We start from the raw sequence: 12077 nt of genomic DNA on the forward strand, positions 1-12077 counted from the left end.
CCGACCACACACCAAAGCCTTCTCTATAACAGACTCGCCAAATATATACTCGAAAGGAGGGCCCACCTAAAAACAAAAAAACCCTCGAGACTCAGCCTTTCCCGAGTAAACAATTGACACCATTACACTTCGGGAGAGAACATGATAGCAGTAATATTTATAGAAACCAAAAAAAACGCAAAGGATTACCAGTGTCCATAATAATTATATTTTTTTTATTCCTGGTTTTATTTTTCTCTTCAAAATGAAATAATCATAAATCACGTGCATTTTGATAAGAGGTTGTTTTTTGTTGCAAAATATGTACTCTCTCTCCGCAAATCTTAAGACCCGGTCGCATTCAATCATTCATGAGCAAAACAAATACGGGTCATAAAAACGAGTCAGAATCCGACTGAAAATACGTTCAATACAGTGTACGTTTGTAACAGTAAGAACTATTGCACAATAGATTACATTACAAAAAAATCACAAATTACAAAAAAAAACAAGACGATAAAGTGAACTAAATGAAAAGCTCTAAAGTGTATAAATAACAATAATTTGCACTTGTAAAAAGGCATCTTTCGCAAAACAGTCTCAAGGCACGGTTAGCAACAATATAATCATTACTTTGAGCTTACGGAGTTAATGTCACACACACACACACGGGCCTTGTTAACAATGTGCAAGCATAGGAAACGATTACAGTTTTCACATCTTGATCGGTCTCGATGGGCCGAGATCACGGACTGATTTTTTTTTCGCTCCCTCTTAAGGCCCCTCCACGCGTTTTCTGACGCGGCCGGTGCCCAGAGAGCCCTTCGCCCCGCCCTGTACCATCGCTCCCAAGGCCACGCAACCCGTTGCCCTGGCAAAACAGCAGCCCGTCCCGTCACTCGGTAGCCCTACCCCACAGAGGGCGTCCAGGTCTGACCTTCAAACCTTCGCTTCGCATTTACGTCACTCTAGACCAGTCGTTCATCTTCTTCTTCTTAACCTGGGGTGGCACGGCCAGATTTATTTTAAGAAGGCAAATCGTCGAAACGCAAATTAAGCAGGGGCACGTATGTAAAAACTTACATTGTTTCACCCAAACCAATCTATGTATTAACATTATAAAAAAAACATCATTAACGATGGGCACGTAAGTAACAACTAACATTGTTTCACCCAAACCAATGCATTTATTAACATTATTTTTAAAAAACATTAAGATTGAGATCGAAAGGGGTGCAAGGCTGCTGCAAAAGTGAAGAACCACTGCTCGAAATCGAAAACTCATTCCTTTAAAACTGCATTTTGTGTCCTGCCCCCCGCGCCTCCAACTTAGCACGATTGGCAACGCGCGGTGCCACGCGAGGTTCGAGGTGCGCGCGTGTCCGTCAACGCTCAACGGTTTCCACTTCTCGCCGCCCGCAGTTTCCGTAAACCCGTGTTGGGCGCCACCCCGCCTATTGCATTTTACCCAAAACGAAGCGCGCAACAAAACGACCCCTTCCCCCCCACCCCACCCCCAACGTCCGATACGCGCGCCGATCGACGCGAGCAAACGTGATTGCACCGGGCAAAAGGGATTCGCGCATCAGGACCGGCGGAAGGTGTTGGTGGGAGGGAGGAGGGGGACGACGAGGGTGGTGGCGGGCACAGCGAAATCCATCATTCTTGTTCTTGGCCCAGGCGTGCGAGCTACATCGGTGTCACACGCTCGGGAGTCAAAGCGGCCTTTATGCCGCGGGTTTCATTCGTGGCGACGCTCGGTCGTAATTACAGACGGCTCGCGTGCGCGCGCACGCACGCGCACACAGACACAGAGGCGGCTTCACTCGGAGTAGAAATAACCACGACCGTAACACGTTACGTCCAAACGAGCGTCTATTTACGTTTTGCACTAAGCTTCATATAGCGGCTGTGAAGGAACCTACTGGGTTCACTCATGGAAAATGTCATCATCGTCATCGTGGTCGTCATCGTCGTATAAGCATCGTGCTTGTCCCAACGTGCACCGAGCGTGGCACAAGCCGCTGTGGCGATTTCACTGCAACTTAGTGGCGAACGGCTGGTGTTGTTATTCCCCAGTATAGACTCCATACGGAGTCTGACATTTGTTGTGTAGCCATTACGGTCAATTCTTCTTGGTTCTTTCGGTAAAGTCACGTAAAATGGAAATAAAAAAATAATAAAAACATAATGTTTTTATTATTTTTAATTTTTTATTATTTGCATTCTACGTGATTCTTTTCGCGACACACAGAGAGAGAGAGATCTTCTTGGTTCTTTCGGTAAAGTCACGTAGAAGGGAAGTAATAAAATAATAAAAATAAAACATAAAAAAAATAGTGAGAATTATTTTATTATGTTTTATTTTTTATTATTTTATTACTTCCCTTCTACGTGACTTTACCGAAAGAACCAAGAAGATGAATCCCTGCAGTCACGAAAGCTTTAAATCGAAAAATAACGGTCAATTGTTTTAAAGTCAGGTTGTTTCACGATGAAAATCAGTTTTCATTTCTATTAATACGATCTAAATTAAACCGTGGTCGATTCCAATCATTTAAATCGATATGCCAACTTCACAACTTTTTGTATCCGTAAAAATACGTTTGCAATCCGTGGGCCTAACTGCCCTTCCGGGTTGAAGTCAATTACAATTCACCGTTTGTAATTGTAAGCAAAGAAAATTGTGGGGGGGGGGGGGGGGGGCACTGAATATGGGGGCGGGGGGGGGCACTGGCTGACTGTCACAAAAACATATCCTTTGGACAAATGCCGATCTCGACCACTCCACGCGATAAACACCCCTGAGTCATCTCGGTCCAGTTTTCCACGCCGAGCGCGAGAACGAGACCCAGCAAAGCAGCAACGCAGCAGGCGACGCTTCAGTGGCCGATAGCAGAAAAACACCGCCGAATGGCCCAAGCCGGCACGGCGGCGCTTAACACCCCCTCTGTGAACACGGCACGACGAATGAGAAATCGTTCTGAAGGCGATCTTCACAAACCCCCCCCCCTCCTCTCCAGCTTTCCCCAGCGCCACGGCAACTTGCCGCATCTCCTCGCAGCCCTTTGGAGGTAGAGGCCGCCACAGGTTTTAGGGTTGTCAGGTGACTCGAGCCTTGCACATCCACTTTCCGGCGCTTTGTTTTTGACATTTTGTTTTACTGCAAGGTTTTTATTTTCTCCACATACCCCCTCGACACACACACACACAGACGTGCGTGCACATACGTGTGTGTGTGTGTGCGCACCAACGGTATCGAGTAGTCACAATGATAACAGCGCCACAGTAACGGGCCATGCGCAGGTTTAAGGCAATCAGCTGTTGTTGTTGGGCGCATTTATTCATTTCATTGCACGTGCTCGAGAACGCCGCATCTTGGAAGACATTCCAACTTCAGTGAAACCTCGTGACAGCGTGCGCGTGTGGAGGGGGGGGGGAGAAGAAATCCTGTATTTTCCTACTCGATAGTGAAATTGCTTGATGTGAAAAGGACAAAAGAACGATGAGAAAAGATGACGAGACACGGATGACGAAAAGTGTCGAATGTTACCGGCCACGGGGGGAGAAGGGGGGGGGGGGTGTCATCGCTTAAAGTCGTCGCAACCCTACAGGACTGACAAACGAAATAAAATCAACCACTTTGGTTTCACTTCATCAAAACAGTCAAGATCACCCCCCCCCCCAACCCCCGATCTCCGCCTCGTTCAGCCCCCGGCTCCAACACCACCCCGAAGACCATCACGACCACCACGAGTTGCATGGCCGGCCCCCTGCCCAGTCCCCCCCAACACGTGGAGGTGGCGACCAACCTGCTGCTTCTGCTGCTAAAACTAAACAATGTTTTTACTTTCGACGCATGATGTTGTTCCGAACTAAACTGTGGAGGGAAAAACCGGAGGACCCGGAGAAAAATTCACACGACCACGGGGAGGGAGAGACACACGCAAACTCCACATATACAGCAGGCGTCACGGGGTCGGGATCGAATCCACGACCTCCTGCATACCAGGCGAGGTAGTTAACATCTCGCCACCGTGGCGTCCCCCCTCGGCTTCCTCCTCCAGCCGAGTAGGAACTAAGATTCAGAGCTGCTGCCCCCCCCCCCCACGTTGGGCTGGCCACTCGGAAGAGAGCCACGTGACCATCAAACGGCTCGCGCTGAAGAGGCCTGAGACCCAGTCACCCGAAGCATCTCGATTGTTCGAAGCGAAACAAAAATCAACCCCGTCCGTACCCAAAACAGCAGGACTAGATATCAAATTGTACCCCCCCCCCCTCCCCGATGACGCGTGTTGCAGTGACGTCATATCTGATTGTGACGTCACATCTAGCTGTAGCGTCACAGCGCGACGCGACCCAATGGACTGCGCCGCAGCGTATCCCATTGGCTGCGTGGCCTCGCTGGTACGAAGTGGGGGGGGGGGGGGGAAGAAATACATTGTAGCTAGCGCCAATTACCAAATAACTAGCAAAACTGCAAAGTCACAAGGTTAATATTGAAATGTACGTTGAAAAATGAATGCGTAATTTTGATTTGTGTTTTACATTGTTTTACGTAGTGAATCGCGTGGGTGTGAAGGGTGCGTTGATCCGCTGAACGCCGTGACAGAGATGCGACCTCGTGCAGCACGATACGCAACGTTGACCGGAGAAACAAATCGGCAAAGAGCTAAAGTCGCGTACACTTTTTGTCAGACCTTAAAACAACTCAATTACGCTCTAGAAATATACGCCTTGTTTTTTTTCCATTTCATTCTGTGTACACACACATATACATAGCACAAATTACCCAGTACAGGTCGTATTAAGTTATAAATATGCTGGCCAAACAAAATCTGCCAGCCAAACGTGAGATCGTTGTTGGGTCACAACGTACAGCTCTTAATTGTAATCGTATCGCCCAGTGCGCCAATGCTTTTAGCCGCGACCACCACCACCACCACCACTCAAGTGTGTGAATTAGAGATGGAAAGCTATTTATAACTTCCCCCCCCACCACCACCGTTTCCCCCCCCCCCCGCCCCATGGGGGGTAGGTGGGTGAGGGACGACGCCAATTCGAACTCAGAGTACACCTGGCCCGGACAGCGGAAAGACTTATCACGCTACCGGTCCTACCGTAAAAGGAGAAACGAGCAAAGATTAGGATTTGCGTGCGTGCTCGACAGCAGCTGGTTGCCTCAACGTCTCGAGCGGTGGGGGGGGGTGTCCCCGCACGCGGCTCTCTGTTCGGCTCGATGTCCGACGTTTTGGCACACGTACTGCTGCGGGCCAAAACGTTGAATTCCTGCAGCAGCACGTGGAGCGAAACGTCGAGGGGGGGGGTGTGGTGCTGGGTGGGTGGGTGACCACACATCGCGTGCCGAACGACGCGTGGCGGTACGACCCCCCAAAAGCAACCGCAGCGCCGTTTGACGAAATCTGTTGGCGTTCTGCGCCTGCGTTTGTGTCCGACCGGCGACCACTTGCGGACTCGTGCAAACACCGGCGGTTGAACACGATCCGGCGAACGCACGCGCGCACGCACACACACGTGCACGTGTGTGTTGTGTCACTACGCCGACTGAGTGAGCGAGCGGAGAGCGTGCGTGCCTATTGTGCACGCTCGTGCCACACAGCGAACGGTGGGTTTGACGGGCTCACAAGGGCAACGATGTTGATCAATTGCAATCTAACGCACGGTTTGCTTCTAGTGCCAAGGTTTCGCTGCCCACCCCCCCTCCTCCTCCTCCAACCACCAACACCCGCGAACACAGACGCGACCGTTCGTTCGTTCACTCGTGCGTGTAGAGGTGTGCACGCGAAGGTAAACAAACACGGGCGCAAAGCGCACAAAGACAAAGATCCCCCGCGCGAAGCCTTGGCTGTTGGGGCAAGTGCAAGTTTAGCGAGCACCCTATGAAGGCCGGAACGGCACACGAGTGGGGTGGGTGGCCAGCACCACGCCCGACCGCCTTTGTCTCCCCAGTGGCGATGTTTACACACCGCACCAGGTAATCGTTTGAGTCGACCTCGGGGTGATACGGGACCGGTTCAGATAATCGTCACTGGTGTTGGCCGTGAGCGGGAATTGAACACAGGTTGCCGGGTTCATAGCGCTGCGCGTTAACCACCACACAACCGCTCCCCACACACACACATGCGTGTGCGTGTGCGTAAGCACGACCTCTTTAAAATGAAAATCCAAGATCGTTCCAACGCCCAAAATCGACAAAACAAGAAGGGACAACTTCAGTTTTAAACAGACTTCTCCCACCGGCTCTCTCTTCATCCACACGGGGACAGAATCGTCGTGGATTTGTGTTTTTTTTGCATAAATTGTGCATAGGGAAAACTGAAAAACACAATTGGAGTTTTAATGAACAAATCTAGCAGCCAGCCCTTCACTTGGGTTCATTGCACAGGGCGCGAACGCAAACGAGAGACATGGTTTTATCGGAGCCAAACGTGTCCATGTCATTGCACAGACCCGCGGTGTCCAGTTACATCTGTAAAAAAAATTAAGAGCATTATAGCTCATCGGAATCCTCCAGTATAAATACATATTCTGATTCTGACAAGGGGGGGGGAGGGACGTTTCAAGAGTCGGCTTTTATTTCCCAAACAACTGCCGACAATGAAGATTTACCAAGAAGCCGAGAATTAAAACATACCGACATATCAATTATATATAGCCAAATCGATTATTGAGAGTCTCAGATGTTTAAACGAAGGCAAAGGTAATGCGAGGCGGCCGGGAGGATTGAACTGTACCGGACCCGGCAGCTATTCCCGACCACTGCAGATGGGTGCTCTGTGGATATACTGTGACATTCATAACCGACTGCGTTTGTAACCGTGTACTTCTAGCCAGAGGTAAAAAAAAAACGGTTGTGGGTTTTTTTTTCCGTAGGGCACTCGGGAGGTTGTGGGGTGGGGAGCGGTTATCTTTCTTGTCAGCGTGGATTCGATCTAAATGTAACCCACCTAAGCCTTTAAAACCCCCCTCTTGCTGTATTAGCTGTACCCCCAGAGGGGCGGATGGGAGGGGGGGCATACACACGAGATGATTCCGTGTCATCCCACCGTAATAGAGGCAGTCGATTGGATACGAAATGTCAGCATGTGGTGCCGAAACGCGAACCTTGGCAATCATCACTGTACATTTTTTTTATTGTGTGATGCATCGATTGATAAGGGTACGCTCGCACAAATGCACCCGTGTGAGAAACCGTTATCTGTGGGACCCCCCATTCTCTTGCCAGTATCAATATAAAAAAATGTCCTTAGCACTCACCGGCACTAATAAGATGTTCATACGCCAGATAGACACGTCGATTGCAAGGCATCGAGTCTGCGTCAACCACACATTATGCGTGTGATGAAAACAAACCATGCAATTGAAGGTTTTAAAGTTTAAAACACGTGGGAGGCTTTCGCGACCAACATCATCCATTAGAGGTTTTTGGGTTAGATCGTCTATATATACAAAGGCGTCATTAAGCCCTCCACCAAGCGGCACAGTCAACTAGTAACGTATGTCACGTAATTGCCAATTCGTTACTAAATCAGCACACACCGGTTAGTGCTGTACTACTGACGAATTGGCACGTTCTATTTACGTGCGAAACTTTACTAATTGGCCGTAAGGTGGTGGCGGGTTTAAGGACACATTTATATTTACGCGATCGAACCCAAAAACACTGTTATGGATAAAGTCCATAATGAAGGCCGTCTCTGGTATAGGCCAATCAGTTTCACAGTCAATGTATACATTTGCAAAGCATGTCGCAGTTGCAAGAGGCGTCAATTCGACGTTTCAACATCTTTAAACACCTCCTGTATTATTTCCAGAATGGGCAAAATAAAAATGTTTTTCGAATTGTGTCGTATGCTTGTAATTGGTTAACTTTAACACTACGTACAAAAAAACCTCCACAAGTGAAACTAATTTGTCTCGAAACTGCGTTCTTGCTCTGAAGAACGCTTAAATTATAGCCTTGCCGTGTTCAATGTAGAATGTGAGCTAATGGCGCCCACGCAAGAGATATAAATAAAATGGTGTTGTCCCCATTCGTGTTTGTTGTTTGCACGCTCGGATTTAGAACGCAGCGAGGGGACCCACTGGCAGAGCGCAAACGCAGGGGACTGCTGCATCCTTCCAAGCGGAGAACGGCTGCGTGACAATACGTTGCAAAACCAAGGCACACGGCCATTTGTGCATTACGTAACAACAAGAAACAGCATATCCTGCATTTAAAAAATGGCAGTCGTCCTCTTTGCCTTAGGTCACCATCAGAATACATTTGAGCACGCGTGGCTGACTGACTGGCAGCAGCAGCAGCAGCAGCACCTATGCAGTGGTAGACACCTTGTGGACTGCTGCATCACTGCTGCACTCCCACCACGTCACATTTGGACGTACTGGCGGTACACACCGGTGCAGCAAAACACACCGGTCCTCATTAAAAAAAATTATTAAAAAAAAAAAACACGCAATTTGAACCGACATTCGTCTTCAGGCTGCTTTGACATGACGAGAACGGATTTTGACGCACCACCACCACCACCGAAATGATTATTTCTGACCGGGAGTTGCGAATTGCGAGGAAAATAAATAATTGTGAAAATTTTGCTTAGTTTTTTTTTTTACCGCGCACCACCCGTGTACCTCCAATACGCTCATTTGGTCAAATTGATTTTGATGGTCACCTATGATAAAAAAAGCCCACAATGCACTTCTTCAGGAAATGTCGTTGGGGGGGGGGGGGGGGTTCTTCTCATAATAAAGGTTTTTGGGTTAGATCGTGTAAGTATAAATGTGTCGTAACCCTCCACCACCCGACACAGCCAGTAAAGTTTGTCACGTAAACAACACGCGCCAATTAGTTAACTACTTCAGCCCACAGGCGTGTTGGGAGAATAAATCCACAACATTCACAATTTGAAAACAACGTTTCGCTGCTAATTACATCCAGCATCAATCGGCTGATTCGCCTGAATAGTCACGACAACATTTATACTTATGCAATGCAACCCAAAAACCTTCCTTATGAATAATATTGGTAGCGAAATTCTACGTGGGTTTTTTTGTTGTTTCATGATACACAAATGGCTGGGTTTTTTTCCCCCCAATGACACTTTTTTTGCGTTTCATCTCCAAGTATAGCTATGGCTTGACGACCGTGTGTTTGTTCGCAATGGGTTCACGTGACCGCTTGCAGCCACAAGGGGAAGCTACCCAATCACGGTGACGACGATAGGGGGAGGGGGGTGGGAGCAGGCTGGGAAAAACGACAAGGGCAGTTGTGCCGGATAATGCTTTGACGCATGTATGCAGAACTTCTTTCGCACCGTCCGCAGTCAACCGTGTTCATCGGAGACGCGGATTAGATGTATGACAGAAGAAACGCACCGATCATCCGGAGTGTAGGTTTCTTTAAGAAAACAACGTTGCATTACGTATTACACCATTCCCCCCCCACCCCCCTTTTCACCGCAAACGCTAAACAGCAAAAAATGTACGGAACATTTACGCGCTACTTTCAAAAGTCGAAACGCTTTAATCCACGTGCGTTCAGAGCCGAAGGCGCGCGCATCAACATCCTCGCACAACTTTCACAGCCGCACGCTGGCGGGCAATGCGCGTTTTGATTTAATGCATAAAAATGATCACAGCCGGCAAAAAAACAATACAACGCGGGTCTGCGTGCCAGTGTAGCAGCAGCAGCTGTTTCTGAGGCGCGACCAATGCACGGCAGGTGCACAAGCCCAGGTGAAATGCATTCAATTCGACTGGATATTGGAAATGTTTCCACAAGGGCCGGCACGTGATCAGACCACGCAAATAAGTCTTCTTCCAACTTCAGGCCTTCTCGGAAGGCAGATTTCACCCTGTGCATAAAAACACACAACCTCCACCACACATAACAGTGACATGTGCTCACACACACACAAAACAACGATCCCCTTGTAAGCCTACAAATGAATGTCGATGCAAGGGTTATTAGCGAGCACCTATTAAGGCCAGCACCGTGCACGGTAACATTAATTTTTTCCCCAATTCTAAGGTCTACAAAACCTCACACCAGGTACTCATTTCAGGCTCAGGTCGACCTCTTTGGGGGAGGGAGGGCCCAGGACAGGTTCAGATGTCACTCGGCACCGACATTTACCGTGGCCAGGAATCCAACTCGGGGTCACTTGGATCATAGCGCAGTGTGCCAACCCACTGCACGACCTTTCCCCGCGCACACACACACACACGCAAAGTACATTCAGTGCGTATTTAAACGTGCTTCAGTATTTTTCGAGTATGTAGTTACAAACATGTAGCAGATATAATTTATATTTTCAATAATTTAACTTTTTTTTTTAAACCCCATCATATTTCTGTTCGGACTCTGTGCATTCAGAAATACAGTGAATTGCCGCGTACACTCGCTTTACAGTGACAGAGTGGTGACGCTAAACTTAAACTTAAGACTTTCATATCCTCGGGCTTTTTTGTCAAGTTCCATGGCCTTAGCCTCATGAGACACAGTTTGCACGTACCAAAACATCAAACGCTTCATGGACAATATATGTACTGTACAGTACATAGGCATATGCATTGCCATGTATAAAAACCACACTGAAACTGCACGGAATATTGTTTTTTAAAACACAGATCTCGATTAAGGCACTTAATATCATCAAGTGACTATGTTGGCACAAGAATATATATTTGTTTTAGGTACAAATTACATAACAGCAACAAAGAAATATATTTAAAGCAGGAGAAAAAAAGATATTATTTCTATCGGTTAAAACCCATGTTATTTTCAATCTGCGATTGAAGGGGTAAAGAGGTTCTGTTACACGCTTATTTTTAGAAGCAAAATAAATAAATATTTATAGGGCCGACAAATGCAGGGGGGTGGTCGAAATTATTGGAACTCGTAGAACATAAAGGGCAAAGTCGCATAGCCGGCCTCGCTTGTGGAGGAGGTAACAACACTTCCGATTAGTGCGGCTGGCTACGTACGGTGCGAAAGAAGTTCAACATACACGTGATACATTCGGATCTGTTCACAGCCGTAAGTCCGCTACCCAGCCGTGCGCCAATAGGCTACGGGACACAACAGCCAATCACAAGCCCCTTCGAACACGCTGGAGGTGGAGGGGGGGAAATGCTTGACCGTGCTTTAGAAGTGAACTTGCGTACGCGATATTAATAAACGATTAGCATGGTTGGCTTGCGCACTGTGCGAAAGAAGTTGAACGTACGTGCATGCGTACAAACGCTTGTGCTGCGTCTGTAGGGGTCCAAATTCGTGAACGTCTCGCCTGAGAAAGTGACAGCTTAGACCGTGCAGAAAATACCACACCGGGTGTGGACGCTTAACTGGATTGGGAGATGTGCGGCCGCTCGGTTACGCAACTTTTTTTTTGTCGTTCTGTGCAAAAAAAGATAAAACCTGCCTGTTTTTGGGCATGACAGCCACGTAGAGTGACAGCCAAGTAGCAGTTGTCGTTCAACCCTTCCTCCTCCAATCTCATGAGAATCGCCCGGGGCACTTTATTTAGGTGGGAACGGCTTGATAGTGATGACGGGCAGCCAAGTGCAACAGTATGAGCAGAGGCTGGAATTGAACCGGGGGGGGGGGGGGGGCATGCCGACATTGCCAAGTTCCTTGACCCAGAAATAAAAAAAAATGCCAGGGATGCAAAAAAAACACCAAAAAATTAAATTTGCATTTCACACGGGCATGCCCTATATCGATTTTAAAACCTCTTTCAAGCAGTTTTAACAATAATTGTGAAAAATAGATGTTTGCATGGATAGCACTCTGTATAAAGTATATAAAACCGCCTTCATTAATGTACACGTGCATGCATAACACACATACTTGTAGTGTAATATCTATGACGCCAACTTATATTGCAACAGAATGTGCCCTGTGGACGTTGAGAAACTGCTGGTAAATTTCACAGATTTAACAACACGCGCGTCCGCACACGCGCGCAAAAGGCGTGCTTGCAAGCACTGAACGAACAAAGCTCTTAGGCCTTATCCAGACAAACGTGTAACAGTGTGTGGCCACGTGTCGTCCCTTTAGAACCACCAACTGAAAA

This window comes from Lampetra fluviatilis, chromosome 23 (genome assembly GCF_964198595.1).
Source record: "Lampetra fluviatilis chromosome 23, kcLamFluv1.1, whole genome shotgun sequence".
Classification (NCBI taxonomy): domain Eukaryota; kingdom Metazoa; phylum Chordata; class Hyperoartia; order Petromyzontiformes; family Petromyzontidae; genus Lampetra; species Lampetra fluviatilis.